This window comes from Vicugna pacos, chromosome 8 (genome assembly GCF_048564905.1).
Source record: "Vicugna pacos chromosome 8, VicPac4, whole genome shotgun sequence".
In the NCBI taxonomy this organism is placed as follows: domain Eukaryota; kingdom Metazoa; phylum Chordata; class Mammalia; order Artiodactyla; family Camelidae; genus Vicugna; species Vicugna pacos.
In genome coordinates this window covers 37,427,597-37,452,129 of record NC_132994.1, presented here as the reverse complement: position 1 = coordinate 37,452,129, position 24,533 = coordinate 37,427,597, and the positions used below count along the sequence as shown (strand labels likewise).

General features: G+C 37.2%; 2 long non-coding RNA genes across 2 annotated transcripts in view; one reads left to right on the top strand and one right to left on the bottom strand.

The window, feature by feature from the left end:
- Positions 1-24,533, top strand: part of LOC116281549 (uncharacterized) — a 489,842-nt gene that overhangs the window by 38,750 nt on the left and 426,559 nt on the right. The window lies entirely within an intron of this gene.
- Positions 1,127-19,460, bottom strand: LOC140697862 (uncharacterized). Its single transcript, XR_012075237.1, has 3 exons — positions 19,337-19,460; positions 1,998-2,101; positions 1,127-1,316 (listed from the first exon to the last, which is right to left on the bottom strand). It is a non-coding gene; the product is annotated as an uncharacterized lncRNA (long non-coding RNA).

Here is a 24,533-nt window from a genome sequence, read left to right as displayed (position 1 = left end):
TAAAGTTGATGCTATTTGTCAGTATTGGGTTTGGGAGCTTGCAAATGGCTTCCAACTGATTTGCCTATCTGCAGCTTCTCGCCCTGGCTGCCCCTCCTCTATACTGCTGTCCATGTGGTGCATGAACATAGAGCTGACTGTGTCGTTTCCCAAATCTCCCACCATGTCAAGATTCAATCCCAGGATTTGTGAAGCAGCCAAGCGCCCAGCAGTCAGCCTTCTGCTCTCTGGCTGCCCACTTGGACCTTGTTCCCAGAGCTCCAGGTCCCTCTCTGTTCCCTGACGACACTGTGCACTTTACTCACTTCTGCCTGTGGCTTTCTTGCTCAGTCCTGGTCACCCTTTACTCTTTTTATCCTGACTTCGCTTGTTGAGATCTTAACTTGTAGGACTCAACTCAGACGTCCTTTAAATATAAAAAGGCTTCCAAATTGCCTCAGTACATGCCACCACAGAAAAAAGCATGTCCCTTTCTTTGTCTTAATATAGGTAGACTAGCAGATTGAATTATAATTATGTGTGTATGTGTGTCTGTTTTGCCAATAGGTTATAAATACAATTAGTGCTGATTTTATGTTTCATTCATTTTTATAACATAAGACCCAGAACCCAGAAGTGGGATTGGCCCATAATCAGAACATCACAAATGAATTGTTTTAGTTGAAATTACTATTTCTGCCTTGTGAGGTTCGAAACAAGTCATGTCACCCTCACACACCCACACACTCTCGCACCTACAGGGAGACATGCACAAGGGCAGGACTCAGGTGCTTCTGAGGTGCACAGACACAGATGGAGGCAGCTTGTTAAAAACGAAACCAACCTTAACCAATCCTATGTAACTCTTTCCAGAGAGGAACTACTCAGCAACATTTGGATTTAGCTAACGTTGTGAACCACATTTTAAAAAATCATATTTTTTATACAAAGTTACTGATATTTGGAAATACTGACTCTTTAGGGTCTTACCTTTTCTAATTTCTGAGGCCCAAATTTTGCTGCTAGCCAATGGACAGTGAAAGAACAAGAAGTCACTAGTAAAAGAGAGAGTGGAGGTGTGGTCACCGAGAAATATTACATAGAATCATCATTCTCTATTTAGGTAGTAAATTTTAGAAACTATTTCTGTATTCCAGTAGTAATACCAGTATTTTTATTATTTTATTAAAGCTAATTCTGTTTGTGGGTATTGGGTTTGGGTGCTGGCAGTGTCAGGTAGCATATCTTTAAGGAGAAATAGGGTTAAGTAGGTTGCAAGCTGCTCCCAGGTAGTTTGGCGATGGGAGGTGCTGATGACATCTGGTTGGTTATGTCAACTAGAGTGAAAACAAAACACAAAGGTAAAATTGTCAGCTCTAAAAGATATTTCCATTCTTTAAACGTGTTCCTGTGGCTAAGGCTGAGATGGACCCATTTGAGGTTTTCTTTATATAGAAATTCTTAGTCATATTGAAGCAGCTGGTACAATAGATATTGATGTATGTCATGACTTCATAGTATTTTGAATAGCTAAATCTAAAGTAAGGCATTTTTTAATGAAAAAGAAAACAGTCTACTATTGAATTAATAGTGATTTTTATACACTTGGTACATAAATTTACATTTTTCTTTATTTAGGGATAGTTTATAGGTTAATTATCAACCTGTCGTCTCATGCAGGAAATTAATAAAAAGTGGATAAAAATGGATCTATAGAAGATGTTCTCAGTGTGAATCATGGATTCTCTTTTGACGTGTTAGTATTTTCAAGATTCTTTTTTCTCGTGCACACCTACAAGCCATACACAACACTCCAGGTGACCCAAATTCAAGACCCAGTCCTTTCAAAAGATTCAGGGAACGTTGTTTCCTATCTGCACGTTGATGTAAGGGCTGCTTCACTTAAATAGTAATTGCTCCTGTGAAGCAACCAATTCTAGGTAATTCTAGTTACTGCTCTTATATGGAGGACAAAGACACACAACAACACACAAAAGACATAATCTGGGTGAGGTTACCTGGGTCAAGGACTTTTCTTTATCAGGCCCAAAGGGGTTTTGTTGTTTGTTCCCTTGGTTAATTTATTTTTCCTCTAGACGTTGTGAAGACCGCAAAGCAAAGCCTTAGGGAGAGAAGGAGGAAGATGGTACCAGCATCATTACTGGATTCTTATGTTGTGTTAGGCATTGTATCAAGTTCTTTACATGAATTATTTTGATTTATAAACATTTTGTGAGTTAGGTATCATTTTTACTCCCTAATCCTTAATTTTAAGATGAAGAAAATGAAAAGGTTCAGTCATTTGTCTAAGGTCCCAGGGCTAACACATGTCAGAGCTGGGGTTCAGCTCATTTTCCTCCTGTAGTATATGACCTCCCACCATGGCAAGACTGCGTCTCACTTGATGGAACACACCATGTGTCATTTACTAGGGGCTAACTTCTGCAAACATAAGTAGACATGTATAGTGCGTGCTGCCGTGGGTTCATAATCTTACATAATCAACTGATTGTTGAATTTTCAAGTGCTGGTTGTTATGGGCAGACATAAAAAAAATTAAATTCCATAAACTTAAAATCTGTAAAAACTCAAACCATCTCTTTTGAATATTTTTTAGTTTACCATTACCTGTGTGCCTGAGGTTACTTGTGTCTGTTGTATCCATAAAGTAGAAATGCTCTGTGAGGATGCACTGCTGCCCTGTATCCTCAACTCACATTCAGTGACCGCACGTTGGCAGCTTGACATTGGCCATGGTAGGAGTGTTTTGGACCATGGAAGTCGGTCAACACCACACATCTGCACCCTCCATCCCAGGGAAGCCATTTGTTAATATATACCAGCATACTGCTGTGCACAGCTCTTATAATCACTATGCACACTTCAATTCTTTTGCACTTTCTGCTTTTATGAGCTCAAATCTCTGCCTCGAATCGCACACAAATTGCAGTTAAAGGATAGAGAATGGTTTGCTGAGAACTAAGGGGGTTCCTGGGACACAGGACCCTTAAAGCTAAAACTGGGAAAGTTCCAGGTAAACTGCAACCAGTCAGTCACCTTATGAATTTTCCTCCTAGAAATACAGATTTGGTTCCTTCTAACTGACTTTGTGTTCGTATCTCAGGCACCAACCCCTGTCCTACAAATGGGCAGGAGACTCTAGGAGGTAGTGTCCTAGGTATATACAGGGGAGGGAAATAAAGAAATTTCCTCTTAAGTGGATTCATGATATCTGTGTTTGGGGCAATGGAGGTCTCATCCAGAGGGAGAAGATTCACCATACATGTCTCAGTGGGGGAAGTATCTAGTTTTCGCAGTCAGGTCTTTATACCTCAATAGTTTCCCTCTTGATTTTAAATTCAGATAATGGATGGGATTACCCTCCACTAGTTGTTCCAAATTGGCTTTCAAACTAGTAATTTTTTTTTTCGTAGCAAAGAAGGAAAACAAATAACAACACAGAGAGGGGAACTTCTGATCTGGCAGCCAAAGTTCATGCCATCCACACTTGTCTTCCCCTTTTGAAGGTAGCTGGCATATTTCAATTTTCTTTTCCAGTGGCCTCAACAAATGAGCTGAATGCATGAAACTGCTGGGGTGGCATTTAAAAGTTAATGATTTCAGCAAGTTTGCTTAAGAAAAATGACTTCTTTTCCCCCTGGTTTAGTAAGAATTTGCATTACCCTTATATATTCTGTTCCTTATATGGAACCTAAGGTTTTGTTTTTATTTTATGTGCCCTCTCTGGCCCTGCTCTGCAGAAATTCACTGACGTATTACGTTTCCTCTGCAAACATGTGGCTCCAAGTTATAAAGATAAAATAAAATGTCATATAAAGTCATAAGAAAGTCAAACTCACCTCTGAATGGTGAACAGAGGAAAGAAAAGTTAGATTTTATAGACTGGTTTGTTGTCCCTCAGGTACAGTGAAGTCAGACTGAGAATAAAGTCAGCCTAGGAAAAGGCAGAGTTGGGACGGATGGAGACAGAGTGCATGTGGAACAGCACAAGGGGAAGAGCAAGTTGTGACCCGGAGCTCGCCATGTCTAATCTACCCCTGGAACTTTTTAGATAATGTGAACTCATATTTCCCTTTTGTTCTTATGCCAGTTTGTTTTCAAACAAAAGATTTCTGACTGACAAGCTCTTTCAGGAAAGGTTGCATTTTAATTGTTTACATTTGTATGGCTCCCAAGGATTGGGAACATGATTGAGTGACAACTTCTCAATTCTGTTCCCTTACAATGCAAAATCTTATTTATCCCTTTACTCAAACAACAGATACCCATGTTTTTTGAGCCCTCGGAAGAGACAAGGATAAAGGGTGATGGGGACAGAAGGACACAGGCTCTGGGGTGGAGTAACCTCCCAAGTCTGCAGTTTCTCCACTTCTGCAACTTGGTGACTGACCTGCCCCTCAGCCAACTGACTCATGAGAAGATTGTTTTAAGAATTAAAAAGAGTTACATTTGTAAAATGTAAAATATTGAAACTAGAGGGCACTTTATAACTTGGAGCTACCACTGTACTTGGTATTAATAGTATTGATACTGTAATTTTTTGATGTGTACAAAGTATTCTGCTAGTGTCTCCATGATGTAAGTAGGAAAAGGTAAGAGGTAGGTAAGTTTACGACAAGGAGCTGCAAGTGTCGGTTGTAAAATGAACACACATACTTGAGTCATAGTAATATTGAGGGTATTTTGGTAAATACTTAAGATACTTTTAAGAAAATAAAATTTGCCAAAATGAATTCATATATGAGTTGTGTAAGTAAAAAAGGAAAAACAACCCATAATGTTTTCTGTTTAAAAATAATCATATACTCTTATTTTCCATCTTACTTTATGTAGCACATCTACCCTTTGTTTTATAGCTTTCTTTTTTCGCTGAATATCCAGAGCATGACAGAAATGTGCCTTGATTTGTATTTTACAGCTGCATTACATTTAATTGATAAGTCACTTAATGAGTGTAACCCGTGTGCTTTGTTTGGCCATTTGGATTGTAGCTGAACTTAGGCTATTACAGATTCTGAAATATGTCATTTTTGAGGCATGGCATCTTCACTTACATAAACTGAGCTCTTGAAGGTGATAATGCTTTGTCCAAGAGCACACACATTTGTAATATGGAAAACAATTGCCCACTTGTTCTCTGAAGGGCATCCCGCCAGCAGTGTATGAGGCTGGTTGTTTGCCAGTAGCATCTCCAAAAGTGCTAATCAAAATTTCAAATATTTTCCATTTTGATAGATGAAAAAGTGGTAATATATTGTAGATTTAATCTTCAGTTTTCTTTTTGCAAGTGAAGTTGAGCAGCTTTTGATGTTTAAGAGCCATTGTATTTCAGAGTTCAGTATGAACTGTACTCTAACCATTTTTCTACTTGGTTTTTGGTCTTTTCCTTATAAATTTAGGAGATTAGCACTTAGTCTATGATAGAATAGCAAATGTAGAGTTCTGTTTGTTTAACTTTTAGTTTGCTGCTTTTTTGTTTGACATAGTAGTAGTTTTTAACATTTTATATCAAATTTATAAATTTTCTTTTTGTGGCTTATGGATAGTTTCAAGTCAGTTAGAAGATCCTTTATCTTTTTCATGAAGGCATTTCCCCACATTTTCTTCTAGTATTCTTGTGCTTCAGTGTTTTTCACATTCCAATCCTGATGCATTAGGAATTGAATCTAATGTGTGGTGGGAAGGAGAGACCCATCCCAGTATTGTTTACTGGTTGGCTACATTTATTAGAAAATTAAATATCATTTATATTTGAGTTTATTTCAGGACTTTCCATTTTGTCTCATTAGTCTTTGTCTACATGTCAGTATGAGACTATTTTAAATATTAAATATTTATAATCTATTTAAATATTTAGTTGGTTTAGTCTCTGCTGGTTGTTTCTTTCAGAGCTTTGCTGGCCACTCTTCTTTGTCTAATATTCTATGCAGACTTTAAAATCATCTTGTCTGTTTTCATCCTCCCCTCAAAAGTTGATTTTTTTTGGCATTACATTAAATTTAGAAATTAACCTTGAGAGAATCAGTATCTTTATTATACAAAGGTGTTCTATCCAAGCATAGAGAATGTCTTTCTATTTTCTTAAGTCTACTTTGAGGTATTTCAGTGTTTCAGAATTTTGCTTCATACAGGCGTTAAGCATTTCTTAAATTTATTCCTAGGTTTTTTTCCCCCTTCTGTGTTGCTTTTGTAAATTAGAGTAATGTCTCCTCGGGTTTTCCAAGCATATAACCATATATCTACAAATAGAGAGTTTGATTCTTTGCATGTTGCAAAACAAATTATTTTCAACAATTGCATACTTCTCAGTTCTTTTTCTGTTTGTATTAGTCAGTGATAAATAATAGAGGGGTTAAGGGAATCTTTTTCTTCACCTCAGAGCAAAACAGATGTCTGACCCTTGATCCACATTTAAAGCAAAACCCATATGGAAGCAAAACTATATCACCTCAATCTTAGTGACCTTCCTTAGTCTTTTTTACCTACCTTTCACATCTAGGGTGAGTGGGGAGCACGTTCAGCTAGCTTACTCTTACTTGTCATCCAAGATTCAGCTCAAGAATTATTGTATTTGCTGATTTTTTTCTTGGCAATGTATTCCCCATTTCCCCCTATTATTCTTTCTCTCTGCTTCCATCACTTTGTGGACATCTATTTTTTATTATTATTATGCTACAATTGTTCTCCCTTCTGCTGGTAATTGCACCCTGAATTTCATCTGGGTACCACCTCTACTCCCTTTCTCAGCCCCGTACTTCAGGTAGACTTGATTGCTCCCCTGAATCAGGGTGGGAACATCACTCATATCTGGTCAAACAGAGCATGACTTTCCCCTAGCCATAGCAATTTGTTCAAAGATGAACAGAAGACCTAATCAGAGCCAAAGCTATCTAGTAACATTCAACTGGAATTCTTGAAGAATGTACTTGTGCTTACATTGGAAATAAAATTGAGAGAAAATGGAAGCCTTCTTGCTTCCTATGGAGCCTGAAAACAAAGCCAGCCACTGAAAGAGAGCAGATACAGAAAGACTAGGGTCTTTTTATATTATGTGAGCCCTACATCCAGGTATGCATGAAGCTAGCTCCACCCGTGAGCTTTTCGGGTATAGAAGTCAATAAATTTTCACTTTCCTCGATCTATTTTGAGTTAGGTTTTCTATGACTTATAACCCAAACAATCCTAATACACTTAACCGATACTCAAGCACTTCCATTGATTATAACTGTGCTTCCCTCTTCCATGTTCATACCTATTCCATATGTACCACCCTCTAGCCTTACTATTTTGTGAGCACCTTTACAGCAAGAAGTATATTTTTAAATTTCATGTCCCCAGAAATGATTACCAATATATTTTGTAAATATCAGGCACACAAATAATGTTTGTTGAATGAAAGGAAAAATAAGTTAAATGTTCTGTTTGCGCAGTGAGTTTTTTTTGAGTCTGGTGAGTAACTAAGACATCTACCATTTTCATGTCTTGTCAGTGTTCTCATCCTTTTTTGGGTGTGTGTGTGTGCTTTTCAGCGTCTATTATCATTCTCATTGGTAAGAGACTTCCTGATTCTGTACCTTTTTATTTTTACCTTTAGAAGCTAGTCCTCTTCTCTTTGATTTGTGTCACCAGCCACCTGTGTTATTACTTATTCAGTTTTTCTGTCTTTGATTACATTATGTATTTTGTTTTCTTTTTTGATAGTAATTCAGAGTCATTCAGGCTGTTTTCTGTAAGCATTTCCACCCACATACAGGATCTCATACTGAATTTACTTCCTGACACCTGGGAATATTTATTTACCATCTATCCTTTAATGTGCATCTAAGGCTGTTTCTCTACCAAGCCCAGATGACAACTGAGTAAAACTATACCCTATGAATCTTTCTAAAGATGAGGGAAATAAACAGACAGCCTCTCATTCTGCAATTAATTATTCATTGAAAATATGTCACGTGGGCATTATGTGTCTGATTCTGAGCTAGGGATACAAAGATGAAAAACACAGGCCCTGCCCTTTGAGGACAAAGTAAATATAATACAAGGCAAAGGGAACCAAATTGCTACACAAGTGTGGAAGAACTCAGTGAAGAAGTGAGAGAGGAGTGAATACATTTGACTTGGACTTGGAGATGATCCAGTCTGGGTGGGTGAGACTTTTAAAGGTGAAAGCATGACACCCAATGGAGGGAACAGTAAGAATAAATTGTGGAAGGCTCTGTTCTCATTCCAGTGCTCCATTTTTGGTACAGTGACTAGTCAGTCTAGCTATTAGTGTACAGAGCATAGAGGGACATAGTGGGGAGTGAGGCCAGAACAGATAGTGTATCAGTTTTCTATGGCTGCCGTAACAAATCGTCACAAACTTAGTAGCTTAAAACAATACACGTTTATTATCTTAATAAATGTTCAGTGGATTGGAAGTCTGATATGTGTCTTACTGTGCTAAAATCAAGGTGCCAGCCAGGCTGTGGGAAAACCTATTTCTTAGACTTTTCTAGCTTTTCAAGGCTCCCCTCTGCCTTCACATCTATCTCACCACTCTTCAATAGTTGCATTTCCCTCTAATCAAAGCCTTGCAATTAGATTGGGCCCACCTGGATAATCCAGGCTGATCATCTCATCTCCAGGTCACATTGGCAAAGTTCCTTTTGCTATATGAAAGGCAAAGATCATGGATTTCAAGGATTAGAATGTGGACATGTTGGGGGGAGGCCATTATTCTCCCTAGAGATGGTTTAACTAGATCATGAAGGGACTTTGTCATACATGCTCTAGCAAGATATTTCAGGCTTGATTTATGAAGTGTTACTGTGGTGACAGCAGATGTAGTGAAACAGGGCAGGCAGAGTGGAGAGTGCGAGACAATCAAACCTAAATCTATTGGAAGCTGTGACCATAAAGACAAATTATTGTCAGACAGTCCTTGCATCCACCTGTGTATCTGCTATGACTTTTTGCAAGCAAATCAGTAAGTAATATTTAAAATTTGTACTTAATCTGGGTCTTTTTTTTCCCCCTCTAGCTAATGCCATTAGTAATACAAACACCACTCTGAGTATCTTTCAGCTAGGAAAAAATATGTTTCTGTTTTGTTTTATTAGATATAGTTACTAAAACCCTAGTAGACATAACATTACTAAACATTTGACTTATCAAAGAACTTTTCACAAATGCATAGATATTTTTGTTGAATTTAATTTGGTTCATTCACTCAGCAGAGTCACTTTGAGTAAGTGCCTAAGCTAGACTGATAATTTACATCTCTGTTCTTTAATTAATTAATTAAACAAATATTTATTAAGGGTCTACTATCTGCCAGGTCCTGCTTAGCTGCTGGGAAGAAGGTAGTAACAGAATGGCAGAAACCTCTGCCATCATGGTGTTTTATTCTGAGGGGTGATGGACAATAATCAAGATAGCTAAGTGGACTAAGGAGCATTTTAGTCAGGGGTAAGTATTAAGGAACAGAGAAAGTGGGAAGGGCCATATGCAATGTTAGGGGTCTGACATTTCTGCTAATGAAAGTCACTGAGAAGATGACTTACAAATAGTGACCTATAGGAAGTGAGGTAGATCTAATTAGCCCCAATTTTAATAGTTGGAATCCAGGGCTGAGCAGGCTGGGGTTGACTGGTGCTGTCCTTCTGGCTGCTGAGTGCTTCCTCTTAGACCATAGCTGCCAGCCACCTTCGGGAAGAGTGGAGAGGGAGGTGAGCATGGATCAGATGCTGACTCTGCCCTCCAGGAACTTCCAGGGAGGGAAGACAGGGCTCACATCATTGTATCTAAGGTATGAAATGATGACTAAAGTGCCATGAAGAATGCAGAAACTGAGAAGTGCTTAAGTAGGAGTTCTGTTGATCACCCAAAATGGCAAAGAGCTAGGAAAGCATTCAGCCCTATAGAATTCTAAAAAGAGTTCATCAGAGGAATAATAGCTGGTCACAGTCGCTTTTTAAATATTCTTTCATTCTTTGCTTATGAATATGAAGCAATAACTTAAAACAATTGAGACGAAAGACAGGCTTCCTGCAGCATGTGGGAATACCTGGCGTTTCCTGGAGCATGTGAGTGAAGTGGGGAGTAGCTTTTCACTACCTTTAGGGGGTGTCCCCTCAATGTGCTGCAGGCTTCACACGGGCACTGGCAGTCAGGTGCTGCCGTTTGGAAACACAGGACCCTTGTCGGCATCTTCCTGATGTCCTAGCCTGTCCGTCAGCCTCCAGCCACCTGGGTTTCTTTCCATTGTGTTTTTGTTCCTTGTAATAAAGTGGATTTTCTTTCTTTAAGAATGAGGATAAAGATACACAGAAAATAAAACCAGGTGTCCATTCGCAAGGCTCCAGCCGGCAAGTACGTAGACGAGGCTTCTCAGCCTGTCCTGTAGTTTTCCCAAGAGGAAAATGCTGCTGCTGACATGAATAGCAGAGGCCAGACAATGATTCTTAGTGAAGATGAACAGGCCTGTGATTCCCTCCTGACGGCTCCCACCCCTCTCCTCATGACCGATCGTGGAGCAAAAGGTCATGGGGATAATTCTGCACCTGCAGCCTGGGAAGCCAGGCTCAGTCCTCGCAAAGAACTCTCCCATAATTGATGCTAATTATTATTGAGCCAAATGCACCCTTTCAGAGAAGGGCATGTGGGAGGCTCTGTCACTGTCAGGGTGATTTTACCAAGGGCAAGTTTCGAATGCATTTCTGGCTCTTGGCACAGATGTACACGTACCCAAGAAGACCCAAGTATTGCGTACAGGCTGTTCATAAAGAACGTTATCATTACAAATATCTGCAGCTCTAGGACAAAATGTTCAGGACTGAGGTGAGTGACAAATGCTACCCAGTACCCAGGGCCAGAATACTAAGTGGAGGAGCATGATTTATTCATCAGGGCTGAAACTCCACTGCCGGGCCTCTGGGCTGCTTGTGAGATTTTGCACCCTGCCATCTGGACTCTGAGACAGGTTAACAACAACTTTGGAAACCCTGGAACCCACCGGGGATTTGCTTCCGTGGACATCCATCTGCTTTCTGGTGACTTTAATGGGAGAAAGGGCGCAGTGAAGAGGATGAAGAAGAGAGAGGAAAGGACAGAAAATTCACCCAGCCGGAGGTAAAGCAGGACTGAATTTAGCTGAAAGTCAGAATGAAAGTGGAGACTTTCCCTTGGCGTTAACCACTCCCCATTTTGGAGAAGAGTTTAAAAGAATGTTACATTTTCTTGCTTCAATGCACCATTTACATTTTTCCTCCTTGGATTATAACTTAATGGCTTTTGAAGATTTTTCTTACATATAAAAATAGCGTTGCAAAACTACACAAAGTGATTGATTGTGCTCAAATTTACAATTTTATTCCCAATTCTGATTATTTTACTTGTAAAAACACAACTATACCCCTTAAGCCAATCATTGATTGGAGGAAAAAGAGTCATGTAGTCACTCATTCATCAGAGAATTATTGCACCCAGACTACGCTCTGGGCATTTATTTTGGGTTCTGACGCAAAGGTGAGGAAGTCCTTATTCTTCTCATTATTTTTCTTTCAGTACTTTTAAAGATGTTTCTCAACATTGTCTTCTTTTGGCTTGCATTTGGTCTGCAATGAAGCATCTACTGTCATTCTTATCCTTGCTCCTTTGTAGGTAGGCAATGTGTCTTTTCTTTTTTTCTTTTCCCTTGGCTGCTTTTAAGATTTCCTCTATGAAGAGGAATATATATATATATGTATATGTATGACTGAAACATTATACTGTACACCAGAAATTGACACAACATTGTAAACTGACTATACTTCAATAATAAAAATTTTTTTAAAGGTTTCCTCTTTATTAAGATTATAAGCAACTTAATTATGTTAGGCCTTAGTGTAATTTTTTCAGATTTCTTGTGCTTGGGTTCATTAAACTTATTGGATCTGCGGTTTGTTGTTATCTAATTTGGAAAATTTTTGTCCATTCTTCAAATATGTTTTTACCACCCACCCTCACCCAATTATACATAAATGTGCAAAGTTGTTCCAGACTTTGTTGATACTCTATTCATTTCTTTCTGTCTTCTTTCTCTCTGTTTTTCATTTTTTTTGATAGTTCATGTTGCTGAATCTTTAAATTCACTTTTACTATAATATTTAATCCATGGTTAATCTTATCCTGCAGACATTGTATTTTTCATCTCCAGAAGTTCTATTTCTTTTTTTGTATCTTCCATGTCTCTTTTAACTTGCTCATAATACTTCCTTCAACCTTCTTGAATGTATAGAATATACTTATAATAATAGAATTTTTATGTCCTTATGTACTAATTTTGTCATCTGTAATTTCTGAGTCTGTTTCCATTAATTAATTTTTATCCTCACTTAAGTCCTGTTTCTTTGCATGTCTGGTAATCTCTTATTTAATGAGTTTATCTTTTTGAATAGGAATTTATCTTTCAATATTCTTGAGCTTTCTTTTGGGATGCAGCTAAGTTACTTGGAGACATTTTGATCCTTTCAACGTTTCTTTATTTGCTTTGTTAGATGGGACAAGAATGCTATTTGATCTAGGACTAATTTAGTTCCACTATCAAGCAATACCCTTCTGAGTGCTCTACTTAATGCTCTGTGTATTCTGAAAATCCTCCATTCTAGTTAGTGAGAACATGAACTCTTCTTGGTCTTGTGTAATCTCCAAAAATTGTTCCACCTGCTTTGGTGATTATTTTCCACAACCAAGATCAATTTCCTCATAGGCATGTGCTGATCAGTTCTTATCTAGTCTTGAAGAGAATCTAAAGATCTCCAGAGCTGCTTATCTATTCTGGTGCTCTGCCCTGGGAATTCTACCTGACTTAGCCTGTCTATGTTTTTAACTCTGTCCTCTCAGTTTTGAACCTGCTTCTGTATCACCTGGGGTACCTGTTAAAATGGAGATTCTGAAACCACTCATACCAACTGAGTTATAATTTCTGGAGATGAGGCCCAAAATTATGTAGATTCATAAGCTCCCAATTATACAATATTATACAATACTATTGACTTCTGAAAACCACAGCCCTGATGAAATCTTTCTCAAGGTTTATCAGTTGCCAACTCTAGCAGCCTTCTCTGGGTCTTTAGTCTCTTTGACTTTGTTTGGGATACAGCTGTGCTCATGCCCTCCTCTTAAATGTCCTCAGCATTATATTGTATTAAAGTAGGTATTTTCCAGTGATCCTAGCTCAACAGTCACCCATTTTAGGGCCAGAGAGGGGAAAATATTGGCCTGTAACTGAAGAGACCTAAGTTCTGGACTGGGCAGTGCCACTGACTTGCTCTGTTACAGTGTTCTGGATTTCTGATTCCCCATCTGCAAAATGAACAATAATAATTAAATCTACCTTACCAGGTGGCTATAATCATCAAATTAAGATGGAAATAATGCTATACATAGTGTAAATATCTCTCCACTATTTTTTTAAACATGTATTCCATCTCTTTGTCCTTTCTCTCTACATTCCAAGAGTGTCCCTTAGGGAGACATTCCAGCTTATATGTCTGTCTTCTATATCTGGTATACCACTACACACATTTATTGAGTTATTTTTTAAATGTTGTGATCATGTTTTTCTAAGATCTCCAATCATTTCTTTTTCATAGAATCCTGTTATTGTCTTATGCATGCGATATTAACTAAAACCTCTCAAAGGATATGAATTATACCTATATATTGTATATAAACTGTCTCCTGTTTGTTCTTTTAACTCAGTTGCCTTGTGTGTTCTTTTACTTGGTGATTATGGCACCTCTTTTTTGTGGTGCTGGTTTTCCTCAAAGCTTCAGTGAATCTTGATTGTTCATATTTGCACATGATAATCAATGTTTAATTGTTTGTGAAGATAGGTTCCGATTAAACTGCAGCTTCCTCTGACAACTGTATGGGAGGATAGGTATATGGTCTGCCACAGTGTGGGAGCACCCTGTGCGTTCCATAGTCTTAAATTAGTTGGCTTACTGCTCTACTTCTCTAGGTACAGTGTTTATCCTGGGAGTCTTTTATACCAAAAATTCACACTTCAGAAAGTCTTGTACTTAGGCTTTAGCACAGAGGCTGACGTCTACTGCTCTCCTTGTTTACTTCTTTCTCTGGTTTCCTTACAGAAGGTGACATTCCTTTAGTCTTTACTCTGTTTTTCTCTGCACTCCCATCACAGTGTTGAGAGCTGTAGCCTGGAAGATCACTCACCTTTTAGGGACCCAGACTTTGGAGGGAGTTAAAGAAAGGCTATCTGGAGGAACCACAGCTATTGCCTGTGGCTTAGCATAAGTGGGCATAAGAGGGGTCAAATCGGCCTAGTTATTCAAAATCTGGTGCTTCAATTTCTCTGATTATTTTCTGACGTCCTCTTGTTTGTTGACTCTGTGCTTTGTTTACATGTAAAATTGCTTTTAAGAGTAATTTTCTCATCTGTATGTTTTGAACTGTTGTTTTCTCCAGCTTTGTTTCTCTGACATTCTGACTCCATCTGCTTCCTATCTTTCAGGAATTCCTCAAAATTTCCCAGGAGCTGGTGGCATTCTTTCTGTTTGTAGCTGTTATTATGGATTTGTTCCTTTAAAAACATTTAAAGATATATGCACTCAGCTCCCATCTTGAAATAATCTTTACCGTAGTATCTCTAGTTTTAATAATGTAAGGGAAATAAGGTCAGTAATTTCTGGAGAAGAGTTTTTCTATATGTGTCCCCAAATTTTGAATATGCAGCTTCTTTGTAACCATCTTTAAATGGTTGCCTTACAGAAGACCTCTTATCTGATCTCTTAATTGGTTGATAAATTAAAAAGTTGGTTGAAACAGGGAATCAGAAAAATGATACATGAAGATACTTCATTTCACTGTAAATATATACATGTATATTCTAGTGTCAATCTTTTGCTTAAAGTCCATTTTCTTTTTGAGTATAGATACCCTGTTTATAATTCTAAATCATCTGTCTTTCATAGACCATGCCCATAAGGCATCATCTGTTTTCCAGTTTCAATTTCTCTACAGTGGACAAGAATTTAAAGTCATCTGAGTAAAGGATTCCTCTGTATCTTTATAATTTTACCCCCTTCTCTTATTCAGTCACAGTTGCCTATCCCACACCTATTTTGCAATAATTATTTTAACAATTCACCTTGTTGCAATCCTTCAAAATAGTTTTTATTGACATAACTCTCTTTTTACTCCCATTTCATTCCTTTATGTAATATTTAAATTAAATAGTTGCAACAGTAAGTACAGTACGCATGAACGGTTTTGGAACCAAGACACCTAATTCTTAGGAACATATAATTTAACTGGTGGGTATGAAAATGCTTTTTTAATAATAAAAACAATCTCAATTATGAGTGTTCAGAGGCTGTGAGCCTCAGGCTATGTTTAAAATGGGAAGAAGCGCTGGTTGATCTGACAATTAATGTTAAATGGACACTGGTTAAAAAGGCTTTGTTATAAATAGGTTATCATCATTTATTCTATGAAATTTTTAGGCATTCTGCTAGGCTCTGGGAATATAGAGATCAAAATGATAAAAACAACAGGTAAAAAAAGGAAAGACATACTAAAAAGACTCAGATACAGGCTAGTGTATATGAGAGAGAGGGCATCCTAAATAATGGGGAGAGGAAAAGCTGTTTAGTAGATGATGTCGGGAAAGTTATTCACTATATGAAGAAAATGAAACTAAATCCCTAACTATTGCCACATACAGGGGTAGACTCCAGAAGGATTAAAATACTTAAGTGTCAAAGACAAAATTGGAAAGTTAATTAAAGAAAATATGGAAGAATATCTTTTTGATTAAGAGATGAGGTGAGATGAGAAAGGATTCCTTAAATAAACCTTAAAGTATAAACCATGAGGTAAAATATTGATTATTTTTACATCAAAAGTAAGCATTGCTGTTCAGTAAGGGATTTAATGGACTATGTAATAAATAGATGGCAGAATAGAAGAACACATTTCAAATACATTACAGATGCCTAAATCTGGGAATAGATTCATACGTAGAATACACCAGAAACTCCTAAAAATAACAACAAAGCAGCAGCAATCCCAAAGAAATATGGACAGTGATGCAGACACAAGGGATCACCTAAAGACTAAAGACTAAATATATAAAATGATTCTCAAACACATCATTAATCAGGGAAATGCAAATTAAAAAACCAAAATATAATTTTACATTGCTAGAAGGGCAAAGTTTGGGAAGTAAGTAATGGCAAGTATTGGGGAGGATATGTATTGATGTTCTCATGTGCTGCTCATAGGAGGGATGACAGATTAAGCCATTTTGGAAATGGGTAAATTTTTGCACTATTTTTTGACTAAATTTTTGACTTATTTTGTCAAAATAAGTATGTGAGTTTCCTGTGACCCAGTGATTCAGCCCTTAGAAGATGTAATATATTTAACATATGTGTATATATACACTCTTACATTATATACACATGTATATGGACATAATATAAATGTGCAGTGTACACACGTTATACACATATGCTAAAGAAGTTCTCACAAGGTCTAAAAGGAACTCATTAAGTTGATGCTTGTTGCTGCATTATTGTGGTGATCAAGATTTGGAAACAACCAGTAAATGTCTTAGGAGAACAAACAGATACATTGTGGCAGCTGTAGACCAGAGAACATTATGCACCAGTTAGAAGCAATTGATTTTGAATGCACATGTGGAACCATGGATGGGTCTTAAAAATAGACTGTTGAGAAACAAAACACAGAGTGAGTTTGACTAACAAAGCAAAACCTAGAATATAACACAGTACCACTTATAAAAGTGTTTAAAAATGCACCTAAAACAGGAAGCAGTTAACAAGAGCACAAATACAAGAATGTGCATTATCACATTACACAGGTTGCCTATGGATGGCAGAGAGGAATTGGAGTGTTATATAGAGATTAAAGGATTAAGTAAATGAGTAAATAAATAGGTAAAACTAGGTGGTGGGTCGTCTTCAGAGGACCAAGTGTGACAATAGGTAATGAATTCAGAAGCAGGATTAACTCAGCCCTCCTCACTTGAAATCCAAATTATTTAAAAGAAAGGGAACCCCCATAAAACATGAATCCAGTCCTCTGAGGACTCATGGATTGTTGAAGCAACCACAACAATAGAATCTAGCAAGACTCGTTACAGAGGGAAGTGCACCATGCTAAAGAAGTTAGGAAACATACCTAACCCTTAGAAGACTTTCTGGAAGGGTTCACATGTAAACAGAATTCTGAAAGATCAATCTGAATTAGCCAGGTGAAGTGGATGAAAAGTAAAAGAAAGAAAAATGGGAAAATAGTTTCAGTTAGAAGGAATATTTATATATTTCAATATGGTTACATGTACAGTTTTTTGTCTTATTAATTAGTTTAGAAAAGATTTTATGCCCTGATTTTAGATACCAACATTATAGAACATATTTATTGAGTTTATCATGTGAAAATCATGTTTGAACTTATATTTATGAGAAATCCAGATATTCAAATGTGGCTCTAGTCATTATATCAATTAGAAATTACATTTGGCTGTAAGAGATGTGAAAAATGGCAGGTTAAATAAGGTAGAGATTTATTCTTTCACTCAGAAGAAGTTTGGAGGCTCACTGTACAAAGCAGGTAGTGATGGCCAGATGTCACTGCAGTGGTTAATTTTATGTGTCCACTTGACTGGACCATCGGATACCTAGATACTTAATTAAACATTTCTTTCAGTGTGTATGTGAGGTGTTTCTGGATGAGGCTAACATTTGAATCATTAGATTGAGTAGAGCAAATTGTCCTCTCTATTACGGGTGGACCAGATCCAATCAGTTGAAGGCCAGAATTGAACCAAAAAGCTGAGTATTAGAACGCCTTTTGCCTGACTGCCTTCAGAGACTTTTTCCCAGTCTTCAGACTCAAACTGAAACACCGCTTTCCTGGGTTTCCGACTTGCTGACTGCAGAGCTTGGGACTTCATAATCACATGAGCTGATTCCTTGTAATAGATCTTTTTCTATGTGCATGTGTGTGTGTGTGTGTGTATATACATATATATATATATATGTATATACACACATACATATATATATATATTTTTACATCCTATTGGTTCTGTTTCTCTGGAGAGTCCTAACTAACACAGTCACCACTGTCCCAGGGTCCTTCTCTTGTTTAGCTCTGACCTTAGGAATCCTGGCTTCTGTCCTGGAGCTCCAGCCCTCACATTTGTGTTCCAGGGCAACAAGCCAAGGAAAGGTGGAAGGGTTGACCTCCAGCCAAGTCATCGCACCCTACAACTTCTGGTCCTTGCTACTGGCCAGTCACATGGCCATCTTTATCTGAAAAGGAGCCTGGAAAATGTAGTTTCTCAGCCTGGCACAGTGCCATGCCCACACCCAAGAGGAAGCAGGCTTCTGCTCTTGAGGAAGAAGTGAGCTTGAATACTGAATAGGTACATACTGGTCTCTGTCTCTCAGCAACCAATGCCTTTGGCACATAGTAGGCATTCCATAAATATTACTTGAATCAAAATTTTAAATTTTCACAAATTATCCTTTTATCGTAGAATTGTTGAAAAACAAACTATTGATCTCTGAGGCTTGTTACTATGTTCTAGTTTTGACTAATTCTTACATGAATTAGGATAAAACATAAATTTTTAAAAAAATGCTGTTGAATGACTTGTGTACCATGAGTTTTTCATTTAAGTTAATGAATTATTGTAAAGGAATCTTTAGCAAACAACAGGTAAAATTTTTATCAGGCTGATAAAAATGATATATACATATAAATAATGTAAGTGTAAACCAATGCTTCTAAATTGTTCTAGCATGTTTGAAAAAATGTATATTTTTAAGAAGTTTAAACATTACCTTATTGATCTTATGATATTAATTTCTAAGAAAAATTTTCCTTACTGAAAGTAAAAGCTAAATTTCAGCTTGAACTCTGAGTAATCATGAAATATAAACATATGAACACTATCTCATGGAAGTTTTACCTAAATATATTTACCCCCAATTCTAAAATATAAAATACGTATATTTCATGCATTTTAAATATAATATGCAGTTTTAGTATTAATTGGTGATTCATCTGTTGAATATTTTTTGCTTTTTGTTGTTGTTGTTTAGGTTTTTCAGAGTAGGACAGAATGGCAGAGTCTTTGACTTAATCATGTAAATCCTAACATTCTATGCTCAGAAAAGAGGTGGGTCAATACAGTAATTCATTTGTAATATCGCTGCATTAGAAGTCAGTTATACTTAAAATACACACATGCACATATACACAGCACTTAATGGCATTAGGTTAAAAGCAAAAATGATCAAACCCAGTAGCTTACTCATGGAAAAGAGAAAACCCATTTAACCACGGCAGAAGTGACACTTCCTGATTTTGCACAGAGGTCATGAGTGGGCCATCTCAGCTTCTGCCCTGGGGGAGTTCCCAGTGTGAGTGATGCTATTGCTGTGCTGCTGACTCTGGTAGAAGGGTCTCCAGGGCAATAGAATCCCATGGCAACGGGCTCACAAAAATGACTCAGCCTTCTGCTGCCAAAGCTCTGCAAGGCTCAGAGTGAGGGAGGTTGTATGAACTGTGATTAGTCCTTAGTATTAATAGCTGGGAAACGTGTTGCTCATCTGTAAGTGCCACTTGTCCTCTTTGCATATTCACTGATCTGCGTTCTTTTCCCCTATTATCCAGTCATCGCCACCTTCTACCCACCATCTCACAGAGAATATGAGAATCTGTGATGTAAGATATGGTCACTGCAATTAGATTATTCCTAAAATCAAATAGCATAGCATGTCGTATTCAGAAAGAACTGATATAGGAATCAAAAAGTTTATAATTTCTCAAATATATCCTAAAAAGAATAAAAAAAAATCTGTATTTTCTTGCTCCTCTCTCCCAACTTTAATGATTTTGATGTCCTCTTTTACATCTTCATGTTTATTCTCTTGAAACTCATTGTAGGGGACACCTGGGATCTTTGTACCAAATGAGCAGAGGAATAAAATGGTTTTCCTTTCTTTAAAAAGGAAGTTTCTAATATCTCAGATTTGGGAGGATCACCTTTCTGATTTAAACATTAAGTAATAAATAAATATTAGCTTTTGATAACACCAGGCAATATATTTTTCTTCTTTATAATATATTTCACATTGGGAATAATATTTGACTCTAAGTAAAATGTTAGTATTTTGTCTGAATTAGTTTGAGTCAACTCTTAGAATTTTATTTATTAAAGAATAGTATTTATAATATTCTTTTTGTCTCTATTAATCTTTTAAAAAATTAGAATGACAAAAACTGCATTTAAAAAGCAATAGTTGAAGAAAACTCATGGTTCCTTACTGTTTTATAATTCAGTCTATATGATCACACTTTTTCAGATTAGTTCTTTACAAAATTTCTCATAGAAACTATTGAGAGAATAAAAAATATTGTAAGGTAACTACTATCTGGAACTTTTTTCAACATTTGGTCCATAATTCTAGAAGTAAAATAACTCAGATCCAACTTCATGAGTGACTTTGGTTAAAGTTTGGGGCAAAGATTTTCTACTATTTTTCATGAGAAAGTGATATATTTCCAAACACAACTCTCATAGTATTACCCTAGAAAAGCAGGGTGATAATTAGTGCTACCTTTCCCAGGGTCAAGTGCCACAAGAATGAATCCAGATGGATAGTGAAGAGACCAGATAGAGAAGCTAATACATGTTTTTACAGAATAATATCCCTGGCATCCAGGCTTTTAAGCTATAAGGTTTTTTAATGCCTCTTTTGAGGTCCTCAGTAACTCAAATGTGACTTGGCCATCTAAGCATTCCAAATCTAAAGTTGACCTTCAAATATTTGTCTCGGGGCTAATTGCTCAAAACATCTGTGTTAAAGAATCACTACTTAACCTTACTTGAAAAAGTGAATAATTTTGGACACTTGTCATCCAGTTAAGTCAGGTCTAATTAGGACAGTAGCTCTGTTCTGACTGAGATGCCCAGAATCTCTAGCACAGCCCTCTGATGGCAAGCTTTGCTCACCCAGTCTCACGGGTGTGATTGTTTGCTCCTTTGTCAAGGTCATTTAAGCTAAGCTATTGGAATGTCTTCAAATTGGTGTCCTCAGTTGACAGCTCTTCCTCTTGAACAGTGCATTTCAATGCGTCGTCTCCAGATCAGCAGCATCAGCATCAGTTGGAACTTGTAAAAGATGCACGTTTTGGGGACCCCACTCCATACCCTCTGAAGCAGAAATTCTAGAGGTGAAGAACAGTAATCTGGGTCTTGTTTTAACAAGCTATTTCAGGTGATTCTGATTCCCACTAACATTTGAAAACCACTGTCCTCCTGTTCTGTCTGCTGATTAGAACGCTTCAGAAATACTCACACCTGTAACAATGCTTTGCTGGAGCCCCAGCTTCTTTCTCTTGGTAGCTTAGCCTCTACAAACACCAGAATCATATATGTTTGTTAATAGTAAATTTAAGCAGTTGCAAGTAATGCTGCGTAGAGTGTTTTTACACATCTCTGCTTATGTGTGTATTTTTACAGTATTTCTAGGCGGTAAACTGCTGAGTCAAAGAGTAGACACATAGGTGTTAATATATTTTCTTATTTCCTGTATTCTTGATGCTCTGGCATCTGGTGCTGTGCTGATGACTACCTCTCCCAGGGTTATCTAATTTCAAGAGATAGCAAACAGCTTGCCTGCAAGCACACCTTTGGTATATAAATCAACCAATCCAAAGCCTGTACTCTGACCTCCCTCTGGTTCTTACCCTCCAGGAGGCAATATTCCCCTGCCCTGGTTATCCGATAGCCCTGGAGCCTGCCAGAATTATGCAAACTCTCTATCCCAAGTCTGCTTAGCTTGCTTACCTTGCCTTGCTCGTTCCTTCCTGGAAAACCCACAATCCCGGCTCTTGCCGGTGCTTCCTCCTCGTATCTTCTGCCTCTTGACGGATCCTGGTGCTTCTTCCTGAGTCTCGGCGTGGCGTGGCGTCCCCGCTCTTCTTGGGAACTGTGAGTAACATGCTATCTTTTCAATGCCAATTGCCTCCTGATATGTTAGCCTCCCTCACCATCTCTGAATAAAAACAAAATCCCAGGTACGTTTTCAAACAAAATATGAAACCCCATGAGTTGGTATTACAGAGAGATTAAGGCCATGAACTCTGGTGCCAGCATACCCGGGTTTAAATTCCAGTATCTCTGCTTCCGAAGTACGTGAATTGTTTACCAGATAAGTTATTTGATGTCTCCATGACTCAGTTTTCTCATCTGTAAAATAGGAGATAGTAACAGCATCTATCTCACAGTCGTTATAAAGATTAAGTGTAAATAAAAATAAGGTACTTACACCAATACACAGAATGTGATAACTACTTGCTGTCATTATTGATGAACTTGCTTAGTTGACCTCAAAAAAGCTGAGACAATTTAATTTTCATTAAGAACAGTTGTGAAAGCCTGTTACATTCCTAACCACACTGGATCGTTGAATAATACCACTTTGTTGAAATAAAATTTCATTGAAATTGAATAATATTTTAAATCTTCTCCCATGTAATAGATTTTTAAAAATGATCTCTAATAGCCTTGTTTTTCAGTACATGAGTGAAATTTTTTAGAATGCATTGAGGCTTTGATTCTCTTCTGCTGTGAATTATCTATTTTTTTCTTTTTGTTATTTATTATTTGACTAGTGAATATTAGTCCAGTATTTAAACTTGAAAAAATTTTTGTGACTGTGTCTTGACATTTTTATGCCATTTTTGGTCAGATAGTTTAAATTTTATGTGGTCAACTGGTTATACTTTTCCTTTATGGCTCTTAGGCTTTATTTGTTTAAAAATTCTCATGTTTTCTTCTAGTAGTTTTATAGTAACATTCCTTCATTTACAGTTCAATCCTTCTAAGCTGGGTTTTGAGCATCTTAAGAAAGATAGCTTTTTATTATTCAGACAAGCCAATGTCAGTACTCATAAAAATTCCTTGAAATTTTTCTTATTTACTTGTTCCTGGTCTCACCTCCACCCTTTTTCAGCACTTTCCCATTTGTGAAATATAGGACAGAAACTCTTACCACTGGAATATCTCAACAGAAAGTTCTTATTTCAGGAATATACCCATCTTGACCATTGACACAGTAAATTTGTTTGGACATTAAATTTTCCATGGTGACGATGGTCAAGTCTGTGTATGTCCTGGCACTCACCCACTGGGCCAAATAGATAAAGTGCTTTCTCAGGTTCTTTTCCAAGAGTCCAAATCGTGCTAACCATTTCCACAAACCAGAGGCAGCCCATTCACCAACAGGGCCTCCCTGCTTGGTTCTGCCTCATCCCTCCATTTTTGTTTCATTGATGCTAATACTATTGCTTTACCGGAAATTCATTTCTAGACTCACTGCAGATTCTTTCTGATCACTATCCAAATCCTTTTCTCTAGTGTGTATTTCTACTAATTTATTCGCTAATTAAAAAATTACCTTCCTAATTAATTATAAAAGGCCAACCTGTGGCAGCCACTTGAGATACCTCAGTGACAGAAATCCCAATGGCAGAGATGCCTGTCCTCATCAAGCTTTTATCTCAGAATTATTATGGTGTCTGGAACACAGTGTATACATTTATGTGTGTAGAATAATGAAATATGCATGTAAATAATCAGTTGGATGAGTTAATTGATTTGTATGCAACTATTTTCTTCTCTCTCTCTGTGTATGCTTTTCAATTAATTGATAGGCTTAACTTTTTAGAACAGTTTTAGGTTTGCAGATAAATTGAGCAGGTGGTCCAGAGTTCCTGTATACCTCTTCTGATCCTCCCTCCTCAATTTCCCCTATTATTAACACCTCACATTAGTGTGGTATTTTTTTTATAACTGGTTAACCCATATTGATATATTATCATTAACTAAATCTCACAGTTTGTATTAGGATTCACTCTGTGTTGTGCAGTTCCACAGGACTTAACAAGTGCACATGGTGATATATCAATGATTGCAATATCTGTAACATCACATAGAATAATATTTACTCTAAAACCCCCTTTTGCTTCACCTATTCATCCCTTCTTTTCCTCCCATCCCCAAACCCTTAACCCCTGGCAACCCTGATCTTTTTACTCTATGGTTTTGCCTTCTCCCGAATGCCATATAGTTGGGATGAGACAATATTTAGGTTTTTCAGATTGATTTCTTTCATTTAGCAGTATGCATTTAAGGTTCTTCTGTGTTTTCTGGCTTGATAGCATGTTTATTTTTTTATCACTGAATAATGTTGCATCTTATGGGTATACCAGTTTGTTATCCGTCCACCTGTTGTAGGACATCTTTGTTGCTTCCAGTTTTAGATCATTATAAACATTCATGTGCAGATTTTTGTGTGTATATTCATTTTTATTTCATTTGGGAAAACACCTAGGAATGTGACTGCTCTACCACATAATGACTGTGTTTAAATTTGTAAGAAACTGCCAAATTGTCTTCCAAAGTGGCTGTACCATTTTTCACTCCTACCAGCAATGAATGA